Source organism: Octopus sinensis, linkage group LG14, assembly GCF_006345805.1.
Source record: "Octopus sinensis linkage group LG14, ASM634580v1, whole genome shotgun sequence".
In the NCBI taxonomy this organism is placed as follows: Eukaryota; Metazoa; Mollusca; class Cephalopoda; order Octopoda; family Octopodidae; genus Octopus; species Octopus sinensis.
This window is the reverse complement of record NC_043010.1, coordinates 32661434-32671153: the sequence shown is the minus strand read 5'-3', so window position 1 is coordinate 32671153 and position 9720 is coordinate 32661434. Positions and strand designations below refer to the sequence as shown.

The following is a 9720-nucleotide window of genomic DNA, read 5'->3' as shown; positions in this document are numbered from 1 at the left end:
TAATTTTCTAATATAATTTTACTTGATGTAGTCTCATGAAAGTGAAAGCAGGTAACATGTCACCTGATAAATTTAAACTGAAAGAAAAAAAGTGTTTCCAGGAAAATCAAAATTAAAAGGATAGCTGAAGTACTCTATTGTCTTGTGTTTGGAAGCATTAACTGTTTCACTTAAAGAAAATTAAAAATATTACTCTTTCTAATTTAATTTATCAAAACAGAAAATCTTAAGAACATGCATTGAATACGCGCCCTACTTCCTCCTTCTCAAACCCACCAAATTTCCTTCAAACTCCTGTAACTATCATTAACGATATTTTAACGAATGACTTTTTTCTTTTTTTTATTTATTTCTCAGTTCGTCTTCTCCACGACTTTCGTTGGATTCGGTATAAACTTTTTACTGTACTTAGTGATTGTGTTAGCAGATGGATATCAGTGTGAAATACTAAAATATAACACTTCTGTTGAAGGCTAAATAACATCACATTAGTACATAAACTACAACAGATAACAAGGGAATTGAAGTGATGTCGGTGAAATAAAAAGTTGTGGAAAAAAAAGAAAATAAAGTTGTGTTATTTCAATCGAGGATTGCAACTATCATAACAACATTTAGAGGAGAGTTCAAATATTACTTACGGTCGCCGAGACTTGTAACTTTTGACTAAGTAAATAAAATGAAACTAGTTTCTCTTACGTCACAGATTGAAAAGTAGGGCGAGCGTGACAAACTTATTTTCATCCTATCTGGAACAACAGCTACAAGTAAATATGAATCGAGTAGGCTCTATATGGCTTTTTCATTTAATTGTATTCCACATGCTGAAGCACTTGTAATTCACATTAAAAAAAACTTAACCTTCCTTATCCCTTCATCGTACCTTTCACGTGTACTACTTGAGAACAGTGGTCCCGGTGCGCGCACTCGCGTAGTCCCGCATCCGTGCTAGCTAGTCGTGACTAGTCGATCCTAAAACGACTACCTAGCAAATTAAATAAAACACAAAATAAATAATTTTTTTTACACAAAGTAAATAATTTTTGTTAAACAAAGTAAATAAAACACAAAGTAGATAATGTTTTAAACAAAGTAAATAGCACAAAAACACAAAGTAAGGATCGACTAGTCATGACCCCTTTCATTTAAAATGTTTAAAATGATTTTTTCTTCGGTGGAGTTTCGGATCAGGACGCCCATGTAAGTTGGATTTCTCCGTTTTGACAGGGATATTTACATTTTTATTTATTTATTTACCACTTCGGCCTTCGAAATAAAAGAAAAAGTTTGAAAATCAAAAAAAAAAATGTTTTTCACCTCACCCTTCCAGGCTGATTCTAACCAATTTTTTTGCACTACGCGCTTAAAAACCATGGGAGAAGCCTTTTCGGTTAAAAAAAATGATAATAATAATAATGAATATTTTCACACGAAAAGGTGTGTGATTTAGGGGATATTTGGCTGTTGTTTCTAGCACGCTCCATGACCACTTTTCTTTGTGACTCTGACATGGATTGATGTTTATCGATTTTTTGGCGAAACTTCGGTATATGTACCGGTGGAAATACCAGATACATTTCAAACAAGTGTTTTTTATATGGGAGAGGGGGTTAGGGTTAGGGAGAGAGAAAGAATGATACAAAATCCTCACAAAAACCACGTTATATACAATTATATACAATTTCATTAAAAGATATCCATTTCTCTTAAAGTTACGACGGGAAAAATCAGATCTTGTGAATTTTTCGAAGTCCTCTCCCCACCCCTCCGGAAAGGATTTTACCCACACATTTCTTTATAATTGTAATCTATGCCGTTTGAAAGGTATCTATATAAAACTTCATTTAAAGAGACCCATTTTCCAAAAATTTATGCGGGAAAAACTCGGGTCTTGTGAATTTTCCGAAGTCCTCTCCCCCCACCCCCGTTGCTTTCCGCGCATTTTTACTTTCATATTCGTTTCCTACACACTTTGGATTACTTTTTTCTGTTTCGTTTCCGGGTATTATTGTAAACATTAACGAAAAGTTCTTTTTAAAAATTTTAATTAGAAAATACCCTATTCCCCACCCTCACTTCCCGTCAAAAAGCTAAAAATTCTGAGAATGTTTCACTTTCGTTTGATGTTTCACTTTCGTCTGATGTTTTACTTTCGTCTGATGTTTTACGCATGCGTAGATTTCACCTGAAAGAGCAGGCAAAAACATATCAAACCATCACCAGAAAACTCGACATGCTAGAAACAACAGCTAAATATTTTTTAAAAAAGATAAACGACGTAATCAATAGTTACATATTTTCTACGATTTCTGAACAAAGTTCATTTTAAGTTTATAGAGTACTTATAGTTGGATCTTTTCCTTTTGAACGGCAGACAATTTCTAGTTAACTAAACACTTTAAAACTTTGTATACTGGTAGAATGTGTCAAAATAAAACATTTTTTTCTCTTGGCTTTCTTGAGAAAATTGTAATTTGTTTAACGTAGTTTAATTTTTCGAATTTTAACCAATCCTATGTTCTCTTTTGAGCTAAAATCATTTGCTGCGTCTAAGACTGAGACAACATCCTGTAACTAACCATAAACCTCCCCACTTATCCTAAATTTTTTTCTTAATTGTTAAATTAATTCAATTGTTACGCGTGTAAAAAAACTAAAGCAATGGAATTAAATTAATTTAACAATTAAGAAAAAAAAAATTAGGGTTAGGGGGGAGGTTTAGGGTTAGTTACAGGATGTTGTCTCAATTTTAGACGCAACAAATGATTTTAGTTCAATGGAGGTAATCGATTGGTTAAAATTGCTGAAATGCTCGGGTTTTCAGATGAAATATCTTACAAACTATAGAACTTTCTCAATAAAACCAAGAGAAAATGATGTTTTATAAACACATTCTACCAGTATACGAAGTTTAAAAGTGTTTAGTTAACTAGAAATTGTGTTGACATCTGCCGTTCAAAAGGAAAAGATCCAATAACTTTTTTTTTAAACAATAGTCATGATTCTTCCATAATATAAGTTTTTATAAAACAAAAACAAAGAGAATTAAAACATCAATGCAGCACCAAATGCTTCAATCGATGGCACACCACAAGGTTCAAAGGAACCTACTGAAGCAAGCCAGCATGCTTGCAGCATTACCACTGATGGGGCTAGGCGTTGGAAAAGCTGGGCACCCTCACGGACTTCACCTGACACCTCGGTGAGGCGACCTACCAATGATGACAAGAACTTCGCGGTTAGTGGCCCACAAGTTGGAAGAAATAGTTCACAGTCAGGTTCGGATATTTCAGGGTTTGTTTTGTTCGGCTACGGAAGCAATCTTCCCGATAAAAAGTAAAAATAATAAGAATAGAAATAAACTAACAGAGCAACGTTAAGAAAGAATGCAGACAAGTAAGGATATAGAAAAACACTGACCTGTCCCACCCCTCCTATTTTTCAATGGCTCACTCAGGATTAGAACTTAAGTACGTAGTACTTAAAAATCGATCTGAAAAATGTTTTAAGAAAACTAACTTGAAGCAAGAATAGAACAAAATCATTAAAAAACCCCCGAAAGTTTACTATTTCTTTACTACAAAAACATTAAAAACCACCAAAAGTTTACTATTTCTTTACTACAAAAACATTAAGAAACCTCAAAAGTTTACTATTTCTTTACCACAAAAACATTAAAAACATCCAAAAGTTTACTATTTCTTTACTACAAAAACATTAAAACCCCCCAAAAGTTTACTATTTCTTTACTCCAAAAACATTAAAAACCACCAAAAGTTTACTATTTCTTTACTACAAAAACATTAAAAAACCTCAAAAGTTTACTATTTCTTTACCACAAAAACATTAAAAACATCCAAAAGTTTACTATTTCTTACTACAAAAACATTAAAACCCCCCAAAAGTTTACTATTCTTTACTCCAAAAACATTAAAAACCACCAAAAGTTTACTATTTCTTTACTACAAAAACATTAAAAAACCTCAAAAGTTTACTATTTCTTTACTCCAAAAACATTAAAAAAACCCAAAAGTTTACTATTTCTTTACTACAAAAACATTAAAAACATCCAAAAGTTTACTATTTCTTTACTACAAAAACATTAAAAACATCCAAAAGTTTACTATTTCTTTACCACAAAAACATTAAAAAAACCCAAAAGTTTACTATTTCTTTACTACAAAAACATTAAAACCCCGCAAAAGTTTACTATATTTCTTTACTCCAAAAACATTAAAAAACCTCAAAAGTTTACTATTTCTTTACCACAAAAACATTAAAAACATCCAAAAGTTTACTATTTCTTTACTACAAAAACATTAAAACCCCCCAAAAGTTTACTATTTCTTTACTACAAAAACATTAAAAAACCTCAAAAGTTTACTATTTCTTTACTACAAAAACATTAAAAAAAAACAAAAATTTTACTATTTCTTATCTACAAAAACATTAAAACCCCCCAAAAGTTTACTATTTCTTTACTACAAAAACATTAAAAAACATCCAAAAGTTTACTATTTCTTTACTACAAAAACATTAAAAACATCCAAAAGTTTACTATTTCTTTACTACAAAAACATTAAAAACATCCAAAAGTTTACTATTTCTTTACTACAAAAGCATTAAAAAAACCCAAAAGTTTACTATTTCTTTACTACAAAAACATTAAAAACATCCAAAAGTTTACTATTTCTTTACTACAAAAACATTAAAAACATCCAAAAGTTTACTATTTCTTTACTACAAAAACATTAAAAACATCCAAAAGTTTACTATTTCTTTACTACAAAAACATTAAAAACATCCAAAAGTTTACTATTTCTTTACTACAAAAACATTAAAAACATCCAAAAGTTTACTATATTCTTTACTCCAAAAACATTAAAAACCACCAAAAGTTTACTATTTCTTTACTACAAAAACATTAAAAAACCTCAAAAGTTTACTATTCTTTACTCCAAAAACATTAAAAACATCCAAAAGTTTACTATATTCTTTACTCCAAAAACATTAAAAACATCCAAAAGTTTACTGTTTCTTTACCACAAAAACATTAAAAACATCCAAAAGTTTACTATTTCTTTACTACAAATACATTAAAACCCCCCAAAAGTTTACTATTTCTTTACTCCAAAAACATTAAAAACCACCAAAAGTTTACTATTTCTTTACTACAAAAACATTAAAAAACCTCAAAAGTTTACTATTTCTTTACTACAAAAACATTAAAAACATCCAAAAGTTTACTATTTCTTTACTACAAAAACATTAAAAACATCCAAAAGTTTACTTTTTCTTTACCCCAAAAGCATTAAAAAAACCCAAAAGTTTACTATTTCTTTACTACAAAAACATTAAAAACATCCAAAAGTTTACTATTTCTTTACTCCAAAAACATTAAAAAACCTCAAAAGTTTACTATTTCTTTACCACAAAAACATTAAAAACATCCAAAAGTTTACTATTTCTTTACTACAAAAACATTAAAACCCCCCAAAAGTTTACTATATTTCTTTACTCCAAAAACATTAAAAAACCTCAAAAGTTTACTATTTCTTTACCACAAAAACATTAAAAACATCCAAAAGTTTACTATTTCTTTACTACAAAAACATTAAAACCCCCCAAAAGTTTACTATTTCTTTACTACAAAAACATTAAAAAACCTCAAAAGTTTACTATTTCTTTACTACAAAAACATTAAAAAAAACCAAAAATTTTACTATTTCTTATCTCCAAAAACATTAAAACCCCCCAAAAGTTTACTATTTCTTTACTACAAAAACATTAAAAAACATCCAAAAGTTTACTATTTCTTTACTACAAAAGCATTAAAAAAAACCAAAAGTTTACTATTTCTTTACTACAAAAACATAAAAACATCCAAAAGTTTACTATTTCTTTACTACAAAAACTTAAAAAAATCCAAGTTTACTATTTCTTTACTACAAAAACATTAAAAACATCCAAAAGTTTACTATTTCTTTACTACAAAAACATTAAAAACATCCAAAAGTTTACTATTTCTTTACTACAAAAACATTAAAAACATCCAAAAGTTTACTATTTCTTTACTACAAAAACATTAAAAACCACCAAAAGTTTACTATTTCTTTACTACAAAAACATTAAAAAACCTCAAAAGTTTACTATTTCTTTACTACAAAAACATTAAAAAAAAACAAAAATTTTACTATTTCTTATCTACAAAAACATAAAACCCCCCAAAAGTTTACTATTTCTTTACTACAAAAACATTAAAAAACATCCAAAAGTTTACTATTTCTTTACTACAAAAACATTAAAAACATCCAAAAGTTTACTATTTCTTTACTACAAAAACATTAAAAACATCCAAAAGTTTACTATTTCTTTACTCCAAAAACAAAAATTAAAAAAACATCCAAAAGTTTACTATTTCTTACTACAAAAACATTAAAAACATCCAAAAGTTTACTATTTCTTTACTACAAAAACATTAAAAAATCCAAAAGTTTACTATTTCTTTACTACAAAAACATTAAAAAACATCAAAAGTTTACTATTTCTTTACTACAAAAACATTAAAACCCCCCAAAAGTTTACTATTTCTTTACTACAAAAAACATTTAAAACATCCAAAAGTTTACTATTTCTTTACTACAAAACATTAAAAGCATCCAAAAGTTTACTATTTCTTTACTCCAAAAACATTAAAAAACATCAAAAGTTTACTATTTCTTTACTACAAAAACATTAAAAAACATCCAAAAGTTTACTATTTCTTTACTACAAAAACATTAAAAACATCCAAAAGTTTACTATTTCTTTACTCCAAAAACATTAAAAACATCCAAAAGTTTAATATTTCTTTACTACAAAAACATTAAAAACATCCAAAAGTTTACTTTTTACTACAAAAACATTAAAAACATCCAAAAGTTTACTATTTCTTTACTACAAAAACATTAAAAACCACCAAAAGTTACTATTTCTTTACTACAAAAACATTAAAAACATCCAAAAGTTTACTATTTCTTTACTCCAAAAACATTAAAAAAACCCAAAAGTTTACTATTTCTTTACTACAAAAACATTAAAAACATCCAAAAGTTTACTATTTCTTTACTACAAAAACATTAAAAACATCCAAAAGTTTACTATTTCTTTACTACAAAAACATTAAAACCCCCCAAAAGTTTACTATATTTCTTTACTCCAAAAACATTAAAAACATCCAAAAGTTTACTATTTCTTTACTACAAAAACATTAAAAACCACCAAAAGTTTACTGTTTCTTTACTACAAAAACATTAAAAACATCCAAAAGTTTACTATTTCTTTACTACAAAAACATTAAAAACCACCAAAAGTTTACTATTTCTTTACTACAAAAACATTAAAAACCACCAAAAGTTTACTATTTCTTTACTACAAAAACATTAAAAAACCTCAAAAGTTTACTATTTCTTTACCACAAAAACATTAAAAACATCCAAAAGTTTACTATTTCTTTACTACAAAAACATTAAAACCCCCCAAAAGTTTACTATATTTCTTTACTCCAAAAACATTAAAAAACCTCAAAAGTTTACTATTTCTTTACTACAAAAACATTAAAAAACCTCAAAAGTTTACTATTTCTTTACCACAAAAACATTAAAAACATCCAAAAGTTTACTATTTCTTTACTACAAAAACATTAAAACCCCCCAAAAGTTTACTATATTTCTTTACTCCAAAAACATTAAAAAACCTCAAAAGTTTACTATTTCTTTACCACAAAAACATTAAAAACATCCAAAGTTTACTATTTCTTTACTACAAAAACATTAAAACCCCCCAAAAGTTTACTATTTCTTTACTACAAAAACATTAAAAAACCTCAAAAGTTTACTATTTCTTTACTACAAAAACATTAAAAAAAACCAAAAATTTTACTATTTCTTATCTCCAAAAACATTAAAACCCCCCAAAAGTTTACTATTTCTTTACTACAAAAACATTAAAAAACATCCAAAAGTTTACTATTTCTTTACTACAAAAGCATTAAAAAAACCCAAAAGTTTACTATTTCTTTACTACAAAAACATTAAAAACATCCAAAAGTTTACTATTTCTTTACTACAAAAACATTAAAAACATCCAAAGTTTACTATTTCTTTACTACAAAAACATTAAAAACATCCAAAAGTTTACTATTTCTTTACTACAAAAACATTAAAAACATCCAAAAGTTTACTATTTCTTTACTACAAAAACATTAAAAACATCCAAAAGTTTACTATTTCTTTACTACAAAAACATTAAAAACCACCAAAAGTTTACTATTTCTTTACTACAAAAACATTAAAAAACCTCAAAAGTTTACTATTCTTTACTACAAAAAACATTAAAAAAAACAAAAATTTTACTATTTCTTATCTACAAAAACATTAAAACCCCCCAAAAGTTTACTATTTCTTTACTACAAAAATATTAAAAAACATCCAAAAGTTTACTATTTCTTTACTACAAAAACATTAAAAACATCCAAAAGTTTACTATTTCTTTACTACAAAAACATTAAAAACATCCAAAAGTTTACTATTTCTTTACTACAAAAACATTAAAAACATCCAAAAGTTTACTATTTCTTTACTACAAAAACATTAAAAACATCCAAAAGTTTACTATTTCTTTACTACAAAAACATTAAAAACATCCAAAAGTTTACTATTTCTTTACTACAAAAACATTAAAAACATCCAAAAGTTTACTATTTCTTTACTACAAAAACATTAAAACCCCCCAAAAGTTTACTATTTCTTTACTACAAAAACATTAAATAACATCCAAAAGTTTACTATTTCTTTACTACAAAAACATTAAAAGCATCCAAAAGTTTACTATTTCTTTACTCCAAAAACATTAAAAACATCCAAAAGTTTACTATTTCTTTACTACAAAAACATTAAAAACATCCAAAAGTTTACTATTTCTTTACTACAAAAACATTAAAAACATCCAAAAGTTTACTATTTCTTTACTCCAAAAACATTAAAAACATCCAAAAGTTTAATATTTCTTTACTACAAAAACATTAAAAACATCCAAAAGTTTACTATTTCTTTACTACAAAAACATTAAAAACATCCAAAAGTTTACTATTTCTTTACTACAAAAACATTAAAAACCACCAAAAGTTTACTATTTCTTTACTACAAAAACATTAAAAACATCCAAAAGTTTACTATTTCTTTACTCCAAAAACATTAAAAAAACCCAAAAGTTTACTATTTCTTTACTACAAAAACATTAAAAACATCCAAAAGTTTACTATTTCTTTACTACAAAAACATTAAAAACATCCAAAAGTTTACTATTTCTTTACTACAAAAACATTAAAACCCCCCAAAAGTTTACTATATTTCTTTACTCCAAAAACATTAAAAACATCCAAAAGTTTACTATTTCTTTACTACAAAAACATTAAAAACCACCAAAAGTTTACTGTTTCTTTACTACAAAAACATTAAAAACATCCAAAAGTTTACTATTTCTTTACTACAAAAACATTAAAAACCACCAAAAGTTTACTATTTCTTTACTACAAAAACATTAAAAACCACCAAAAGTTTACTATTTCTTTACTACAAAAACATTAAAAAACCTCAAAAGTTTACTATTTCTTTACTACAAAAGCATTAAAAACCACCAAAAGTTTACTATTTCTTTACTACAAAAACATTAAAAACATCC

General features: G+C 26.6%; 1 protein-coding gene across 1 annotated transcript in view; it reads right to left on the bottom strand.

Moving 5' to 3' along the window:
• Positions 1-945, bottom strand: part of LOC115219124 — a 50612-nt gene extending 49667 nt beyond the window's left edge. The window contains exon 1 of the mRNA XM_029789203.2: positions 642-945. The gene's annotated coding sequence lies outside the window, so the exon portion shown is untranslated. The remainder of the gene's footprint in view (positions 1-641) is intronic.
• Positions 946-9720: the final 8775 nt, after the last annotated feature.